The following is a 21705-nucleotide window of genomic DNA, read 5'->3' on the forward strand; positions in this document are numbered from 1 at the left end:
TTGATTGGCCGTTGATTTCTGCTTTTGTTGAGAGGTGGCAGCCAGATACGAACACCTTTCACATGCCATTTGGGGAGATTACGATCTTGCTGCACGACGTGTACAACATACTTGGGTTACGGGTTGCAGGCAATATGGTGTCCACTACTCCTAGCACGGACGTGTTACGGGACGAGTGCTCGGTCACCATGGATATGACTCTAGATGATCTGTCTGAGGTTTGCGGCACAAAGACCATTTGGCAGGGTAGTGGGGTGTTGACTGATAAGATTTTTGAGTCGACGTTGGCGGTCGACCGGGATTTTAGTGAGCAGCTTGATCGTCATTCGTGAACCAGTAAATGTATTTACTCTCTCTCGCCAGATGAAGAAATTGCTGAACAACTCCTCTTCCTTCGGACATCTCCATCCTGAAGTCATTTCGGCAATTGTAAATGTGTCGGATGTTTGGATGATCATCAGGAAATTGCTCGGCAATAGTGGACATGATGTTACGGGGAGCAACCTTGGCCTTTGTCATGTCCCGCACAACCCGTTTTGCACCCGGACTCAATCCGCTCACTTTACGGTGACCCTCTGGGTACACAATCATTGGGTGGTTATGTGTCCCGGTGTGATCATTTTTCGCAATGATCTTCCAACTTTCGGTGCTGACATCATAATATATCTTGATGTAGAATGGACAACCATTAGCTTTGGTTTTGGTGTCCTTCCGTATCGCGTTCTCCAAATCTCTCGGCTTGCTCCTTCGTGACCGATCACATCGCAAATACCGATACGGCCGACCATATCTGGTTTTGTTATAAGACGATTTCACCAATATAAATCTCAATTTTATGGAAACACCTTCAGCCCATGTAACAGCATCGTCAAATGTAGGAAAAAACGTATCGGTGACAAAATTCCCACTATAATTCACACCGTCACCGTCTTCCTCAGATTCCATATCCTATACAAATTAAACAAAACATGCTTTATGTCAAAATAATAATAATAAAAACAATAATAATAATAATAATAATTATAATTAAAATAATAAAAACAATACTAATAATAATAATAATAATAATAACAATACTAATAACAATACTAATAATAATAACAACAAATACAAAACAATAACAATATTAATGATAATAAAAAATTATAACAACAACTACAAAACAATTTATAAGACCATAGCGTTAATTAATAAATAAATAATAATAATAATAACAATAACAACAATAATAATAATAATATTAATAATATTAATATTAATATTAAAATTATATTTCTACTAATTGATAATAACAATATTAATAATATTAATATTAATATTAAAATTATATTTCTACTAATTAATAATAACAATATCAACAATAACAACAACAACAATAAAAATAACAGCAACAACAACAATAATAATATCAACTACAACAACAACAATAATATCAACATATTACTACTACTACTAATAATAATAATAATAATAATAATAATAATAATGAAACAAAAAATAAACATATTACTAATAATCATATTAATACAACAAAATTACATTAATTATCAAATACTAAATCACAAAAATAATCACAAGACCACGAAAAAAAAATACATAAAAAAAAAACTTAATAAACATACTTAAAAAAAAAAAAAAAAAAAAAAAAAAAAAAATATTATAGGGACATCCGCCTAAAAATTTCCGGATGTCCCTAGGTACATCCGGAAATTTTAGGCGGATGTCCTAATTACCGAAAATAAAAAAAAAAAAAACTTACAGAATGATCCGACGCATTCTCCGGCGTACGTATGTTCCACTCGCCGTCCATGACCCAAGACCCGTCGGCAAATTTAACGTTTTTTGAAAATAGAAAATTTAGGTGGTCGTGGGGACCGATTTGGTTGCAAGGTCGTGGGGACCGATTTTGGGAAGCTCGGGACAACAATGTCGTCAAGTAAGGGGACCGTTTCATGCATTGTGTCCAAATGGGGAACAAGGTCCTTTTTATAAGCCAAATTGCATAAAGGGCATAGTGGTCCATTCAAGTCAAAAAGGGAGCGTTACCTGGTAAAATGGGAGCGACAAATAGCAGTTGAATTTTTTTTTTTATATTTTTTTTGAAATAATTGGGGGTATTATTTTAATACAACCCGCTATTTTTTTTCCCCTAAATTTTAAAATTGCGGGCTCAGCTTAATCACGTGTATGTCATGTGATATTCTCGACGCTTTTCAGTGTCGAGAATATCTTCGACTTGGAAAAGTGTCGAGAAAATACGGAACCCAAAATTGTACACTGACGCCACAACCACGGCGTCGAGGCAAAAGCGTCCAAAATATACGGGTTTTGTAGTAGTGTATGTGGTTCATAAATAATATTCCAACTATTATTTTCCATCCAATAATTCATCACAAATAAATCATGCTTCATAATCCAATCACCAATAACATCCAAATCATAATTTCCAATCCAAACCTAGCATGATACTACTTGTAATCAATCAAACACATTTAGCATGCTATTACAATAACATAATTATGCTAAGTACACGAACGTACCTTGAATACGATCTTAATATCGCCACAATTAATAGAAATCACTCACTTCAAAGTCTCCTACAATTTAAAATCATAGAAGAGTATTAAAATCCACTCTACACAAATTTCCAGCAATATATACTATTATAAAACCCCTCATAATTTATTTAAAATAAGCTGAAATTATATTTAAAACATCATACTTTAATCCCAATTAATGGGTAATTAAAATTCCTTGAAGAAGCTTGATTTTTAATACTCTACCAAAAATTCCAGCACTACATTTTAATTAAAACTTGCTGTAATTAAGCCTTAAAACACTTTAATCAAAGGTCTATACCATTATATATCATAATCCTTCAATAATTTATAAATCAAGAACCTAGGGTTTCAAAAATTGGGGCTTTTTAATTAAAAACATAATCTGAAAATTAATTAACATAATACTCATAATCAAACATCAAAATCAAATCCCAAAACTCTTAATTAACAATTAGATTTAGAAATAAATTGGTTTTTAAAACAAAGTTTTAATTTTTTTTTTCGGAAAGGGCTAGCTGTCCGGCCACCACTATCGGCTGCCGCCAGCCACCAAAAACCGCCAGCCGCCGGCTGCTGCTGCCGGTGGCTGGCGCCGACGGCCCACCGGTGGTGGTGGTGGCCGATGGTAAGGGGGAGCCGAAAAAGGGGAAGGGGGAAAAGAGAAAGAAAAAGAAAAGAAAAATAAAGAGAAAAGGGAGAGAAGTTTACCTTGGGTTTTCTCCACTCTGGGCAAAGTTAATTTGCCTCATATGTGGGATATTTATACCCCTTCTCTAGAAGCCCTTCTCCCAAAACTTTCCTCTTTTAATTTTCCTAATCCCTTCCCTAATAAAACTTTACTTAAAATAAAATTTTCTAAATTAAACCCCAACTTAATTAAAATAATTAATTAAATAAAATTTTCTTTTATAAAATATTTCCAAACTTATTAAAATAAATAATTAAAATACTTTAAATAAAACATTTCAATTTAATTAAATACTTCTCAAAATACTTATTTTAATTAAAATACGTATAAAAATACGAGGTATTACACAACACGCGTGATGCTAGTTGGAATTTTAGGGTGTAATTGTATTCTCAAGTTGTCACAGTGTGGGGTTTTTTTAGTTTTGTTTTTCAAGGAGGTAATGATTTTGAAAAGAAATACTTGTCGGGGGTGTTTGTTAAATATGTGTATATGATACCAAAGAAATTGAAATGAGATTATTTAACGAAAATAAAATTAAGTTTTTTTTTTTTGACAGGAAAATTAAGTTTATTCAAGCAAGGAATAATTTAGTTGATCAAACAATTAAGAGTACTATGTAGCATACAAAGGATTATAGGCCATAGGTCCGATGATTTAACATTGGTGTTTAGCAGCAGTTGAAGGCTGGTCTCAAGACCAGGTAAATATTTATGGTCCCTCGTTCAGAAATGAACATTTATTATAACAAAAATGAACATTTTCTAACTGAACATATTTTACAATAAATTTGTATTTCTCAATAATTAAATGTTAATTTTCATGCAATATGATGTTCATTCTTAATAAATAAATGTTTATTTATATAATATTAGATGTATATTTTTTTTTCAGTGTCATAGTCTCTTTATTTTATCTTATATTATAAATGTTTATTTTTATATGTTGCAATGTTCAATCACTAAATGAACATTTACTTACACGAAAGTGTACAAAAGAACACGTGCACTTTTATTGCATAGATGTTAAACAATAACATTAGAGAGACTATGAAATGATATGTTTATTTTTTACAACTGAAATGTTCAATTATATAACATTAGATGTACAATCTTTTTTTCAGTTTCATAGTCTGTTTATTTTATTCTTATATTATAAATGTTCATTTTTATATATTGCAAAGTTCAATTACTAAATGTTCATTTTTTTTTTCTAATAAATGTTTATTCTTTTTCTAGTAAATGTTCATTTGTTTTCTAGTAAATAAACTTAAAACAAGGAATATACTCATAATCAACCGTAAAGAAAGGATAAAAAAAACACACAAAATTATTCAATAAAAAAAACAAAACAAAAAACTACATTGAATAAAAAAACAATAAATAAACTTACATTCATCCAATAATGAAGGAAGTATTGCAGATGAACAATCAGTAGCAAGCTCCATTGTTATTCATAAACAAAAAAATCGAAAATCTTGAATACCTTGAATATGTAGAACAATTCAACATCAGAAATCCAAAAAACAAAAAAAAAAAAAAAATTGAATATGAACAATGAGAGAGAAAATATTGTAAAATCCAGAAGCAAGAGACAGTTTGAATTAAATGAAAACAAATACTTTATATACTCAACAAAGGAAACAAATATAGCTAGAAAATAAAATTGGAGATATTAGCCGAAAAAGAAGGCAACAACGTTTTTTTTTTTTTTTTTTTTTTTTTTTTTTTTTTTTTTTTTTTTATAAGAGTGGGTTTCATATTATGAATGTTCACTTTTATATATTGCAATGTTCAATTACTAAATGTTCATTTTTTTTCTAGTAAATGTTCATTTTTAATAAATGTTCATTTTGTTTCTGGCAAATGTTCATTTTTATAGTGCGGGACCAGCTTCCTATGGCTGGTCTCGAGACCATGGAAAAATTTGCGAGTGTTTCGTGCAAGCAATGTTAATCAAATTATATGGGCTTTAGAATGTGGCCTCTCCATATGATGAGCTTGCAAAGGTTTGCTTATGTGTTATTGGTCTTTTATTACTGTTACTATTAGTTTTAATTGTTCTAATTATTATTAACACTCTTATTATCGATTTTCATCATTACGCATATATTTTCCATACGCTATCAATCTAACAACAAAACATCCTACCTAATTTAAAAATTACATTACTGTCCATAACAATACAACGGTGGCCATCATTTTTGGACTCCAACTAATAGATAATTTTTATTTATTTATTTTATTTTTTCAAAATTTTATTGCGACAAAAATGGCCATTTGATCTTACTCAATTTAGCTAAACTCATTTTGACTTTATTTCAATTTTTGAAAGTTCATATTGATTAAGAGCATGTTCTCTTCAGATTATTTTCAATTCAATTCAGTTCTTAATTTCCTTCTCACATAAAATATTCAGTTCAGTTCAGCTCAGCTCAGCTCATTTCAGTCAATCAGAACAGGCCCTAAAATTGGTTAACATAATTTCACATTTTATAAATACTCAATTTTAAAGAAGTACATTACAAAGTATAATTTCAAATCAATAGAGTTCAAATTAAATAAGATTGGACAAAACAAATTCAATTGTTGATTATAGTTTAGATTAGTTAAGTTAAAATAAAACCAATTGAACTTGTAATTGTTTATAAGGCACATTAATGAGTACATACAACCTAATTTTGATGGTGTACTACTAAAGGATTTTTTAGTCTTTAGGCATATTATATTATATGATGTTACATTACTATTAGGTGTGAAACTTGAGTTTTCTTTATAATTTTGTCTTCTTTATAAAAAGTCAATATTTTGTAGTACACATTTTTGTTAAGATAAATAGATTTGTCATATATTTTGTTTCTGTAAATGGTATTTTTTTTTTTTTATTCTTTCAAAAAGTGTAAATGCATTTTTATATTATGGAGATGAAATCGGGGAAAACTAAATGACCTTATTTTTTTGGGGCGCTTTTAAAAATTGGTTGATTAAAGAAGATAATTTTTTGGGTATTATGGATATGCTTGACTTTAAAATCATTGCGATTACAAGATCATTTTAATTGCTTAAACAGAAAAGGGGGGGGGGGGGGGGGGGTGGAAGATAATCCTAAGCTATGTGCTTCCTCCAGAAGCTCTATCAATGCATCAATTCCTGTCAAAAGAAATCAAATTGATCTATGCGTAACTTGTCCATTCTTACATTCTACTAAAATATACAAGTGAGAGTCTATATTCAAGTAATTTCCTCCCAGTAAATACTCCTACATGTCAACTAATAAGGTCTCTACAAATTTCCATACTAACTTTTATCTGGGCTCTTATCTGGGTAGAATATGAACGAAACAGAATCAAGCTAAGCCAAGAAGATGATATCCAACATTTTTGCAGCTACTTAGAAAACAATGCTCTAAACTAAGTAGTTCAGCTAAACAACAGCTTGCACAACATTAGAGGAGCAAAACCAACAGTGATATCAACTCCGTCTGCTTCTCCCAGAGCATCATTAGGGTGTCTGAAGACCAAAGCTACCAAATTCAGATTATGAAGGATGCCTGCCACCACCACTCGAAGGGCAATCCCTAGCCCTGCACGCCCACACTAAGGTGAATGAGAATGCTGCATTTTCATCATTTCAGTGAAGGAGAATAAAGAATTGTAAAGAATATTTTCAAGGACAAAAAAGTTAGCAAACTAAAACAAATAAAAATTATCACCCCTTCTCATCTCTATTTCATAATTTTTTTTATTGCAAATTCTTAGTTAGATATAATACTTCACAGTTCACCATCTAAAATTCATTGATATTCTTATCAACGTATAATCATATTACTATTTTGGTTCTAATAACCTGATATTTCCATTCACCTACCAAGCATGATAATTATTTTACTTCATTAAATGACCATAACATGTCATGAAAACAAATAGTTAAGAAGCATTTATAAGAAGCAGACCTTGGTGACTATCCTCATAAATGCTTTGATTTTATAAGCAGCAGACCTTGAATTGGTGACTAGTATACATTGGTTAAAAAATGCTTGAAGTTTCACTGCTGATTTCTGCATGGACTGCACATCATAGATCCCTTCAAACCTGAGAGACAAACTGTACTGCTGCAAATGGAAGTTTTAGCTAGATGATGTACTGGATAACATAGTTTCTATAGAACACAATATTAAAATCAGCGTGTGATCTAACAAAGATTCATGTAGTGAGTGTACTGGTCACAAACCCTTTCTCTGTTTAAACCAAAAACCACCCTTCCCTCCAAGATATTTGTCAGGGTGCATATACGTAGAGAGAGTAAAGAGAGGTCCTACTTAAGTTTCAATAACACCTAATTTTTTCATATAAATCCTCATTAAATCAACAGAAACACATAAAAATACATTGATGTGCAGAATTACCGGCCTGACATAATATTTAACCACTGTCATTAATTTAATTTTATTTTTGAAGAAACATTAGAAAAAAGGTTACGATAATAAGAGTATCTAAAAAAGATTGAAGCTAATAGGACAAAAACCAACAATTAATAAATCAAGGATAATAATGGACAGAAAAAAATCATGCTGCAAAACACTCCCATTCTCCTTAAATAACAAACTAAAGACAATTTTTTGCCGCAAATGTACCTCAAATTCTTCCCCAAAACCATTGATCCTACACCCAGTAAACCTAAATGAATCTTACACAAATTCTTCCTAAATAAATCACCAAATACCTCAATTAGGAAAGCAAAAGAAATCGTAAAACTACTATATTATCATCACAAATCAGGCAGAGAACCAATATGGGACTAATTATTCAGAACATTGGAACCAATCTTAACCACTAAATTGTAAAACAAATCTGAATATAAGAAGCAATCAATCTAAGAATTGTGCAGCCTATTGTAGTCCCAAATTATCTCGTCAACTTCAGTTCAATAGGCTTCTAGGAAGATAAGTAAAGGGATATCAATAGAGGGGGCCTGATAATTTCATAAGGAGAAATAAGGAAGATAAAAAGGAGGTGAACTCAAAAGTCAAGGAGCACAATCCAATTAATTCCATATCCTTTGTAGAATCCTCATCCTCCAATTGATTGTTCACATGCCTGCACCACATTCATACTCACTTCAAATTTCAATAAATTCAACACCCCTTATGGCTTGTTTGGTTTTAAGGTTTTCATTTCAATTCTAGGAATTGGGTCAAGTGTCTTGTTTGGGTAATGCAAACAGTTGGATTTGTATTTGGCCCAATTCCAAGTCAATTACAAAATCAGTAAAGTTTGATGAATTTCAAATTCCAACTTAATATTTGTCATTTCAATTTCTTTTGCTATTTTCCCTTCTCTCTCCTCCAAAGCTCCAACAACCACAACTTTCTCTCTCTATCCTCCATTACTACAACCACTCACTACCGTGAATTTTCCTTGTCTCCAACTTTTGTTCGACGATTGTTATACATGCACCTTGTCACCAACCTCTGCTCTGCACACAGAATATCTCAATCTTTGAACAATTTTGACAAAAAATCTTGAAATTACAAGTTGTTTTTGGTAGATTTGAAGCAAACTACAAGTATCAAAGCATTGATGTCATCTAAATTAAGCTACTTTGGTAATTTTACATCCGATTTTTTTTTTTTTTTTCAATTCAAATAGGCAAAAATTAGGTTAAGAATATAAATTTTTTAAAAAAAGTCTGAATTTGTTTACAAAAGAGCTTTCAAACTTTGAATTTATTTTACAAAATTTTAAGGAAAATTTAAATGGTTTTAATTTAGAATTGGAATTATTGTCGGTTTCTTTTCTTAAATTTTTTTTTAGCACCTGGTTGTAGTTTCCGATGACATCATTGTATGATTTGATGATTAATTGATTACCAAAGAAATTGATGCTTGTAGGTGTTGTTGTCATTCAATTAGTTAACCATTGATTAATGTAGATATATCATTCATAAATTTCCAGATTTACTTCACAATTTCTACTCACCTCCAAACACCATTTAGAATTTGAAATCATAGAATTGAAATTCTAATGTTTCCCAACCATATATTTAGAATTGAATTCTATGATTTGTAATTCTAGATTTGAAATGAATCATTTGAAATTAATTACTTGTATCCAAACACAAACTTATTTATTTCCTAATGAGAGAACCAATACAAGAACTTACTTTCATAACAAAATCACAGTATTAAGTAAACACTAATAATATTCAAAGTACAGGGGATTTTCCCCTGCTGTTCAACAATAAAAAAATATTAAAATAAAAGTAAAAATAAAATAAAATAAAAAAAATCAAAGCACTAAAGTATACATAAACCCATCCATTCAAAATTAATAATCACGTTAATAGTTCAATACAACTGATTTTAGACAGAATAATTATACAAATAATATCAACCATAAATCAAACCATTCAATGTCTTACTAATAAACCCTAGATTTTGAAATGGAAATTTGATGATATAAAATAATTACCTAGCAAGTTGCTTCAATGGAGGATTAGAGAATGCTCGAAAGTCGCTTCAATGGAGGAGAGAGATGAGATGAGATCCGTGATTTTCCAGCATTTCTTTCTGCAAATTTTCAGCAAAATTACAACAAACCATTTCTATTCCCGTCAAAATAAACAAAAATACATGAAATTGATGATTTTAATCAATAAAATTTAAATATAAATAAGACGAACCCTTATTGAAGCATAGAGAATTGGAGATAGCTGAGGAGAGAAAGAAGAACTGAGATCAGAGGAAGAAGCAGGGAAGAAGAGTGAAACAGTGGGACAAGCCACACGTTAAAAAAAAAACAAAAAAAAAACAAAAAAAGACGAAACTAAAGCAAGAGAAAATGATGGGCAATTTGGAATACACTTTCAAGTCTACATTCCAGTGGATCTATATGAAAAATAGTAACATGATGTGACTAACCTGCTAATATTGAAATTCCTTGACCATGTTGAACCTTCTGAAATCCTATACACCAAAGTACGGCGCCATCCTGTTTCGCCAAATGGTATATTTTTTTTAGTATCACAATAGTAACAGGTTCACATATAAAATAAATTCAATTTTTCACACGGTGAAGGCTAAATGACTTACGACAAAGCCCATATGTACAAGGTAGTCTTTTGGTCTCAACACCACGGAAGCACCACCCGCAAAGTTGAAGCCCATAGGTGGAAACAAACCACTTACCTAAAAGAAATAAATTTATCACCAGAAGTTCATGCAAATACCACAACTTGACAAAGAATGAAACAATGAGAAGGGAACAAGAATAAGACAGACCTTACTAAAAACTTATAACATTGTTCTTCTTTGAAAATAAGTGGTTTTGTAGATTTTTAAACATCACTTGTTACCTGCACACAACAAGATAATGAGAAAGCCTGATACCAAGATCCATTGGCACCCTTGGATGTCTAGAATCAAGAGAGAGCACCAAAACGATGAAGTCATTCATTTCAATTTACTGTGACATGACTGATATTAGTAACGGCTACATCACCAAGCTGACAATCTGATAGAACTTTGGGTGGTTAGTTTGCCCGCCTATTATCATTGATTTGTTAAAGGCAAAATTGAAATATTAATTATAATTTTTTCTTAGTGTAGGGAATATTTCAAGCATTAACCCCAAGCTTGAACCCCACTGTGATCATACACTTAAGCATGGTGGCGTCCAAAGGAAAGGAAGCTAGAGCAAAAGAGTCGCCAACAAGTTTTAGGAACCTGTAAACCGTTCACAAGGTGAAGATTACACCCCTTAACGATCCATGAGATCGTCAACTCCAAAAGGTCTTGAACCAAATAAGGTTCGGGGATGAAGGTACAAATTCAACCTAAAAGAGATTGAACTTGCCCTAATAATAGGCCTCTACTTTATTCTTCTCGTATTCATGTGCGCTTTCTGACTAGCATGCAATCAATAGGTTAACCCTAAACCTGTTTATCTATGTTGGTTGAATATTAATGCACAAGCAAAACTATTATTGGAGATCACTTGAATTATAATCATATTAGCCTAAACAAGATTATTAATTATCTTATTAAGCGTGATTACAAGTACAAATTCCCTTTAAACATGCATAAAAGACGTGATCAAGCAATAACAATAAATAAGCATCAAGCAACATAATAATCACAATAATCATAACAATTATAATCATGTTAACGCTAAAGCATAATAATAGCAAGATCCTAGACATGATACTAACAAGATTAATAACAAACCCTAGCATGTCACTAAGCAATAAATATCAAAGCTTTAGACCTAACATGATACTAACATGATATTAGAAAAGAGTAAAAGACATCCTAAACATGATACTAGAAAGCAATAATAACATCCTAACATGATGCTAGGAATTAAACAAATTTAAACATGCTTTCTACAAGAATAGAGCAATAAGATTACATACTTTGATGCCTCGTATCTCTTTCTGATAACAAAATACACGCGTTAATAACTTCAAGGAAAATACAAAATCAAACAATTAAATTAAATAATTAAAAGAGATATTAGGGACCAAACCCTCAGAAATTATAACCTTTCACATCTAGGGCGAAGGCAACTTCGAACTTGGCTAGGTGTGTCTAGATCTCGTGTATACGGAATTTTGTTTATGAAAAGCTAGAGAGAGATGAGAGCATAGAGAGAATATTGATGATGAGAATTGATTGTAGATTGTGAATGAATAAAAACGGAGGTCCAGGACCCTATTTATAAGAAAAAAGTCCGGAAATAAGTAGAATTTGATAAGGAATAAAACTCCATTCTGTCGCTGCAAAACCGACCTTGTCGCTTGGCGACAAGCTCTGTCGCGTGGCGACAAGGCTTGTCGCGTGGCGACAGGCCTGTCGTTTGCCTGGATTCCTACGCGCTTTCAAACACGGAGTCCACTTATCAATCAAAATTGATTTGTAAAGTCCGTATGAAAATTAAAATCGTATTTTTCATAAAATAATATTTTATTCCAAATAAAACTTATCAAAATATAATTATTAATTCTAATCTTATTAGGACTAAAAAGAACCCTCTAGAGAATTCTAGAAAACTATCATTAATTCTAATAACTTTAGGAATAATAATTAGTATCGGGCCCTCCCCTAGATCATTGGACCGCACGTAAAGATCAAACCGGGCCCAGTTTAGTATTTTGGCCATAACTTCCTCATTATTCATCGGAATTGGGCTTATAATATATCGTTGGAAAGCTCTTTGCAAGCCCCATCCAACTACACTATTTTTGGACCCTAGTCGTTGACCAAACTAAACTGGATTGGCTGTTTTCATAAAATAAAGTTGTTTTTCGAAAACAGAAAGAAAGAATTTTTAATAAAAACCAACCGCAACACTTGACTTTTCATACTTTCACCTCGTTCGATTATCATTCGACGCAAAAGGTATTCATCACTGGGTTTGGTTTTGGGGAGACACATTTGGGTGTCTACACTTAGCCTTCTCGAACTCCACATTAGAAGTCAGCTTTGCTTACCTCGAGATAAGATTCAACTTCTAGGTTAATATGATTGGTCACTGTATGTGATTGGTCTTGATTAAGGAGAAACCAGAAGAAAGAAACTTCATTTTGTCACACAACCTTCTAGTAAGTATCAAGTTTCTGGATGCATCTATAAATCTATTTCTATCATTTGACTTCATACTAAAATTTCTTTTTAAAAAATTATATATAGAAATAGCACAAATATGTTACCAGATAATGCTGAGGCTCAAAAGCAACTATATAACTGAAAGGCAAGGAAGATAATCAAGGAGGAACAAAATTACATTACTCTTTGATCTCCTAATCAACAACTACAAAGATTTCACAATCCAAGATCCACATGATGAGATATACACAAAAAAGTAGCCATACCTAACAGAAATAGAGGACTTCCAACTCTCTACATACCATGTTTCAATCTCACCAAATACAAAGTTTGGATGTGCCAACTTGATTTTTATTTAATTCAGCTCTTCAGCATCACTTTGTCTATCTAGTTTAATAACTGCAAGCCCTTGGGCTTAGCTATAATAACATCATCATGACCAAAGACAGGATGAATACAAATTTAAGTTAAATTCTTTGTTCACAAGTTTATGTAAAAAGTGTCCTGTTCCATGATAAGCAAAGTTGAAAAGAGCACATTCAAATAGAAACAAACACAACATTCTGCTTTGCCTGTTCATCTAATATGTTCATCTAATTAGCACTCTCTGAATTTCAATAAGAGGATGTGTAAATAGTTGCACCATTTCCATAAAGGTACAGAAAATAACATCATGAAATCATTATTAGTAAGACAAGCAAATAGTAGGGATGATGCAACACAATTCTGAACAAGCTCCCTGCATGAGTCACCATGAAGTGATATTCAGTCAATAATTGTGCAAGAACACTTCTAGCATGATAACAGTGCAAAGAAAAAAATTAGAAAACTCCAACCATCAGCAGTTAAGAAAGAAAACAGCAGTAGACTTTCCAAGCTAGTTCAGAGATCAATATGCTAGACAAGGGAGAATTTATCTACCAGATCGCGGTGGAAATCACCAAGGAAAAGGCATAGTATGACGTACAAAATCCCACTGTCAATTTCATAACAAAATTTTGGGGGACAAAAGCAAGTGTTTTGGTTTCATGATTTTATTTTTATAAAACTCACATCTGACCAGGAGTCAAATAACATTCTAGTTACTAACTCATTTCTTTCTCATCAACCCACACTTCTTCACATCATTCCAAAATAAAACATATTACTGTAAATCAATGTTTACACTAAAATAAAACAATAGTACATTAAAAAGTGAAGAGGGATTGATTGAATAAGATGCTTACCATGTATACTGTACAACTAGCAACACGAAACTCTGCTTTGGCATAGATACATCTCACAAAGAACTTGAACCAGGATTGTGCAGCCAGCATGTTTTCAGGCACTAAAGAAGTAGTTAGATCTTACCACTTGCAAAAATCCTCTGGAGATATTAATAACCAATACAATGTTAAAAGGATAGTGTAATTTAGTATCATTTTCTCATCTTGCACAAATGTGCAAGTGACTCCATCTCAATTGATCCTTTAAGGTGATTGTGAATGTTATCAATATAAGAGGCATTGATTGATACCCCTTTCTCAACCATATAATTGGCCAGTTTTCCTACCTCTTCCACACGGTTTTCCTGAAAAAGACCAACAAGTAGGGTTGAGTATATATCATAATCAATTGTTAGTACAAAGCCCTTCTTCACAACATCCTCATATAGATAAAATGCATCAAAAAATCTTCCTTTTAAACACAAATCCTTCATCAAGACAGTACATGCAAACCCATCAGGCCTCACAGCACTTCCTAACATCCACCTAAAAAGCTTCTCTGCCTCCTCAAATCTTTGGATCCACAACAAGGAGATCACAAGAGAACTATAGCACTCATCTTTCGAGACTTGACCTCCAACAACTACATCATTAATAAGTTTAAATGCCTTGTCAATATACCCTTCGCGACAAAGACCTTGGATAAGCACACTCATAGTAATCCTGTTAGGTTGGCACTTAAAACTCTCCATACGCTCCAATATCGACAACACCTTAACTGACTTGCCAGTTTCACACAAAGTTCGGATAATTGATGTATAAGTAATGACGTTTGGTGTAGACTCCCCGCCTTCTTTCTCCATCTCACCCAACAACTCCAACGCTCTCTCGAAACTACCAACTCTACGAAGCCCATCAAGGAGTGCAGAGTATGCCACCAAATTCGGAGCATATCCATGATTTTTCATAGTCTTAAACAACTGACAAGCATCCTCCAATCTCCCAGCAAAACAAAACCCCTTTAGCATTGACATATAAGTAATCATATCAAGACACAAATCACATGATTCCATCTCTCTCATCAACCCCATTGCCCTATCAAGATCCCCCCTTTCACAAAACAACCCAGTAACCACATTATACATTGTTGAATCCGGCCGACAACCAAAATCACCCATCTTTCTCAATACCCACAAACCCTCATTAGCACTCCTAGCTTCTCTACACAAATTAAGAACAACTTTAAACAATTTTACATTAGTTTGACACCCTTCAACCCCATAACACTCAACAATCTCTCTAATCCTACCCGGGTTTCGACGAATTTCGAGCAACTTACAAGCTAAGTTATACATATATTGAGTATGCCTATAGTTAGGCTGTAAACCAGCCCATATGAAAAAACGAAGACCTGATTGGGGCTGATTTGAGGAAAAACTACGCAACACCTCAGTAAGACATTGAACATCCAATTCAGCATTAACATTAACAAGGGTTTTTTCAGGGTTTTGGGGGCAATTTAAGAGGTGGGTACAAAATTCTTTTGCTGTTGAAAAATTGATTCGTGTAATGAGTGAAAATGGTGGGTTTTTTAGTCTATATGCAGATGTAAAAAGGCGAGAAATTGAAGAAATCGCCATTTTTGGACTCGAAAATTACCTTGGGCGAGATAAATTACATGGTATGAAAATCTTACTGCGAGAAAATGTATGGAAGAAGACAGTGGTGGTGGTGATGGAGTCCGCCGTAACAGCTGCGGTCGCCAGCGATTGTTGTGCTTCTTAACTTTTTTTTAGAGCTAAAAACGATTATAATTTGTGAGTAGACCCTGATCTTGTGTATTATGTAGCCTAACCTCAAATGGTTGGCTTGAGCAACTTTTTTTTGCCTTGAATTGGACTAGGCCCAACCTTACCCATGATTAGGGATGTCAGTGGGGCGGGGATGGGTCTCGGTTTGGCAGGTGGTGGGGCGGGGATGGGGATAAAAACCATACCCGCCATGGATGGTAGGGAAGGGATGGATTTTAAGTTGTACCCGCCCCATCCTCTCCCTGCCCCACTTCGTACTCGCCCTATCCCCACCTCATACCCACATCTATATATTTTTAAAAACAAAATTATATACTTTTATACTATTTTATAAAATAATTACGTGAAATAAAATATTGATTATAATACTTTGTACTACACTTATATTATAAACAAAAATGTGTGTAATATTAAGAATGTTTTTTTTTAATCCGTATTAATCATGAAGGATTGTGTATTTGAGAGACGGAGATTAGGTGGCTCTTGGGTGGGGATTAGGCGGGTCTTTGGTGGGGATTAGGTGGGGATGGATATCCAAGTAGGGGTGGGGCGGGGATGGTTTTAGAGTTGTACCCGCCGGGGCGGGGATGGGGATGAATATTGGACACGCCGTGGGGATGGGGATGGGGATGAAAATGTTAGGTGGGGATGAGGATGGGAAGACCAACATCCGCCCCAACCCGCCCCATTGACATCCCTACCCATGATTAGCTTTATTTGTAAGGGAGTATAGAAATAGGGCCAAAAAGGGGGATTTCAAACTAAATTACTCCCTAGTTCATACTTAACCTCGTTTTTGAGCCATAATCGGTCGGGCCTAAAAAAATAACTAAAAATGTTAAAAGTGCTTTTCCATCGCAAATTTTTACCTGGTTCCAAGTCCAGTCACTTTTGGTTGGTCCCTCATTTTGAAAATGAACATTTAATATAACAAAAGTGAACAATTTTTTTTTCTATAGGATATTTATTTTTACAAAATTAAATGTACATTTTCATACTATCAAATGTTCATTCTTATAATATGTTTACACTTTTTTGTCATCGTCTGCCAGTTCCTCCAAATCCACCACCATTTTCTCTCTCCAAACCTTCAAATTCATCCTAAAATGGCGGCAGCACTACGAGCCACATCTTTCGCATCACCTCAATGTTCACAATTTTTTTTCATCGTCTTCCTCCAAATCCATCACCATTTTCTCTCTCCAAACCTTCAAAATCATCCTAAAATGGTGGCAGCACTACAAGCCACATCCTCCGCCATATCACGAGCAGTCACCTCCAAAACTCCGCCATTGATGGGTGGAGCTCAGTGGTCGTCGCCATCGACGTGATGGGGTCATGTACTAATGTGGATCCGGCACCTAAAGACTTTATTCTTGGTGTCACTGAAGATTTCTTGGCTAATCCTTCTCCTAACAAAGTTAATGTTTATTTTATACGAATAAACATTATATTGCATGAAAATGAACATTTAATTATTGAGAAATACAAAATTATTGTAAAATATGTTCAGTTAGAAAATGTTAATTTTAGTTATTGTAAATATTCATTTTTGAACGAGGGACAACAAATATGTATTTGGTCTCGAGACTGGCCTTCAACAACTACTTTTCCATTGCCTACCTAAAAAAATTATATTCGGGTTGACTTTGGGCCAAAAAGTTATGCCCATGGCCTGACCAAAATTGGGCCAGGCCTAATTTGATCAGCTCTAATTTGTTTGTGCCCTTGTAGGCATGTACTCTTACACTACGGAGTAGTATTTTGTTTTCATGTTCATACGAATATACTACCTCCGTTTTTTTTAGTTGATACATTTTGACTTTAGCACTATTCACACACTCCCCTTTGACCGTATTTTGTGCGTTATGTGTAATGAAAAATATAGTCATGTGGGTTCTTGTTAGATTCCTCATGATATGTATTTTCAAAATATCTAACTTTTTATAATTTTTGTTTCTCGGTAATTAAAGATATTAATGGTTGAATTGGTGCATTGGCAAATGTTTTTAAAAAAACGTGTCAACTAAAAAAAAACGGAGGAAGTATATATTGAGGTAAAGTGCTCGTTTAACAACATCTTTAACATATTGAATATGGTCATATGGAGATTGGAAACATGGAAGTACGGGATGTGAGTTGCATAACAGTCAACAAGTTGAAGGTAAACAATTTGGGAGATAAAATATATCTAGCGCATGTCGCATGCCGGCATGCGTGACATGAATGATGAATCAAAGTTTCACAAAAGAGGACCAGAGCAACTAATAATTAATTTTGTAGAAAATAACCATTCCTTTATGCAAGGATTTCATGCTATATATGAATATCTTAGAAGAATAGTAGGTATATTTTGTTGAACTTGTAAATTTACTCAGTGGCAATAATAACATAAATTTGAAGCAAACATAACCAATTAACCATAGTATATAACTTTTTAGGAATTGTACAAATAATGGTGTCATATGTTCTTGTGAGTTGTGACATTAATATAAGTTGTTGTTGTGTACAGCAATTAACTACGCTCTTGGAAATCTTAGAATTTATTACATACACCTGGGTGTACCGTACACCCAACTAATCTATGGTTAGTTTTTGCTCTTCATTTGATGATTATGGAAAAGGAGAAAATACAGTTTTTTTTTTTTTTTTTTTTTTTTTTGTAATTCTGTAATAGTTTTTAAAAATTTTATAGATATATATATATATATTTTATATATATAATTCTGTAATAGTTTTTAATATATATATATTATTCTGTAATAGTTTTTTTTATAAATATACATGAACATATATTTTCAATTGTAATTATATTACATTTTTACATATGGATGACATGTTTTAATTCTTTGAGGATATCATTTGTTTAAATATCATATGATTGTTTTGTTACATATGTTCATATTCTTATTACACTAATTTGAATCTTAATATAAAATTTAATAAATGTATTTTTTTACAGGATATTAGTAAACCAATATAGGATATGTTTTATTAATTTAGTATACCATATATCTCTTTGAGTATATTAGTTATACGTTTGAGGATATGTGACGTGTGTAAGAAGATATGATATATTTCTTGGAGGATATGGATTTTATGTTAAAGAATGTGTCAGATAATTAGAAGGATATATATTATCTTGCTTTATGATATGATAAATACGATATATAATATGTATGATATCAATTTTAATATAGAGGATATGTAATTCATTATTGCTTACATATATTGTAGTATATATCATATAAATAATAGTATAAAGGATAAATAGTCACAAATTCAAATATATTAAAATATAATAAAATATTTTTCCAAAATATTTAAATTAGTGGATTTGGAGTTTTTGTTCCAAATTCATTAACATGTCTAGTAGTTGTCTTTCGCTTCTCAAAGTGACCTCTGATTCTCTTGTTTCTTTCAAGTGACCAACCTTTTGTTTTTAGTCGTAAAGGATAAGGTACTGTTTTTCTTCTTTCTTCTTCTTCATTGATTTCCTTGATCTTTTCCTCATCAGATTGAAATGCTTTGTTAACTGCCTTATACATCTTGTCAAGAGATTCATCACACACTTTTTTAGCATCATCGTTTGTTTGACAGATGCATACTAAATTGTAGAAATTTCTTGCAATAGTGTGTCTCCATGGAGTATCTAGAATTGTAGCAACTTCTTCAACATTTCCTGAAAATTTTTAAATAACATTTGAGTAATGATATTAAATTTTTTGTTATTGATACATTATACTATATTAAACATACCTTCTTTGTCTTCCCAAATTGAAGCTTTTACATTTTTTGTCCGTCTTTTCATAATGTATTATGGAGGTATGGTGAATACATTATGCATATGCATTACCCTAAGTATATGATAACAAATTATACCTGTTGCATTGAAACATAAGTGACATAGAATATAGAACATCATCAACAGAATATAAACTAGAAACAACATAAGAATCTGTAGCATAATAATTGTAAAATTAAATAGGAGTACAGTATATAAAGAATTAAATGTAAGATATCATAAGAAGAATAGAGGACATCAGTCATAAAATAGAGGATATTATGAAGACAATAGAAGAAATCAGTAAAAGCATCACAAAATTTCACAAACTCTATAGAGGACACCATTCATTAAATAGAAGACATCATCATCAGAATATAAGAAATCAATTATTAGATACAGGATATTATCTAGACAATAGAGGACATAATGATAATTCTGGAATTAAAATATACATGTTTCATTAAAACATAAGTAGGAACATGCAAATTCCTTCAGACTATCACTGTAAAACACACTGCTATTATGTTTGAAATCATCATTTAAAGAAACTTGAAACATCTTTAGACCAGCTGTCATTTGATTTGACACATCTCTAAAATATGATCTTATACTTGTGTTATATTCGTCTTCAAAGTCCTTAAAAATGTTGAGAGTGTATATTTCAGCAACCTATTTTAAGAGTTTGCATTTTGTCTTTGGCTTTTCTGTTCTACATCTGAAATCATCTGCCTTTTCATTGCTTCTCCACCTTTCAACTGTAGCTTTAAATATATGAAAGAATTCATATAATGAAGTTGTTTTGTTAGCCTTGAAAGATATTGCTCTATTTGTAATTTCAGATCTTTGGGAAGACAAAATTCCAGCTGAAAAAATGTCTTTGCTAAAACACAGGACACCATTTCTCTTTTAAGTTACACAGTCTGTCAAACCATTCCTTCTCTTCTAATCCATACTTTTGAATCATATCATTCCAACAGTTATGAAATTCTTTCTCATCATCACAGCCATATAAGCATTTGTCAAACATGTTTTTAAAATTTTCATTGCTTTTCAGCTAGCCAAATCTTGATACAAAGTTTTTTTGGAGATGCCACAAACATAACATATGTCTTGTCTTTGGAAAAACCTGAAATTTTTATAAAATTATAACCATAAATTATATGGTGTTAGAATATAACACTTAGTTTATAAGATATTATAAATCCTTAAGAGGATACATTCAGTCTTTTGATGATATAACTTACTGTTAAGAGGATATCATCTAGTATTTGGAGGATATCATCTACTCCTTTGATGATATAATTCATTCAACAGAAATTGATATGTTTCATTCAACAAAAAGATTATATATATCATCTTTTGAGAAGATCTTACCTTTCCAATTGCATTGCTCATTGCTTGATCTTGATCAGCGAAAATTGTCTTTGCATCTGCTCCTGCCATTGACTTTTTGAAAGTTTCAAGTACCCATTCAAAAGTTTCTGTAGTTTCATTAGTTATAAAAGCACACCCAAACATTGTTGTTCTCCAATGATTGTTTACTCCAACAGATGGTGCACATATTAAACCATATTTGTTGGTTCTATATGTGGTATCAAATATTAATACATCTCCAAATACTATAAAATCTTCCAACATCATTGAATCACGCCAAAAATAGCTCACTATATGATCAATTTTACCAAACTTTAATCTGTAAAAGAAAGAAGAATCTGATTCTGCTCTTTGTTGTAGTGTGTACAGTACACTTCGCATATCTCCTCCTTCAATTATGCTAGATTTGTACCTAGTTACATAGTTTAATAGATCTCTCTTTGTGTGTCCTAAAGCTTCCTCTGATCCTACTTCTCTTTTAAGGTATTCATAGCAGTCCATTGGTTTAATTCCACTATTTACCATCTTTTCAATCACCAATCCAATCTCTTCTTTAACACTTCTTTCAGATTTCAAGTGATGTCTTTCTGAAGGATTAACCAATTCATGATTGTGTTTTATATTGTGTTGAATAACACAATATTCTCCAAAGTCTGTCTTCTTGAATCTAATATTA

General features: G+C 32.3%; 1 pseudogene across 2 annotated transcripts; it reads right to left on the reverse strand.

Moving 5' to 3' along the window:
• Positions 1-9929: 9929 nt before the first annotated feature.
• On the reverse strand, positions 9930-15845 carry LOC145562364 (pentatricopeptide repeat-containing protein At5g47360 pseudogene; annotated as a pseudogene). 2 transcript variants are annotated; one of them, XR_014094351.1, is made up of 5 exons: positions 11661-15845; positions 10528-10601; positions 10339-10434; positions 10168-10237; positions 9930-9959 (listed from the first exon to the last, which is right to left on the reverse strand). The product of XR_014094351.1 is annotated as a pentatricopeptide repeat-containing protein At5g47360 pseudogene, transcript variant X1 (transcript). The 2 variants fall into 2 exon arrangements; XR_014094352.1 differs by having other exon boundaries at positions 9930-9978.
• Between the last annotated feature and the right edge of the window lie 5860 nt (positions 15846-21705).

The sequence above is a fragment of the Chenopodium album genome, chromosome 10, assembly GCF_948465745.1.
Source record: "Chenopodium album chromosome 10, dcCheAlbu1.1, whole genome shotgun sequence".
Lineage (NCBI taxonomy): Eukaryota > Viridiplantae > Streptophyta > Magnoliopsida > Caryophyllales > Amaranthaceae > Chenopodium > Chenopodium album.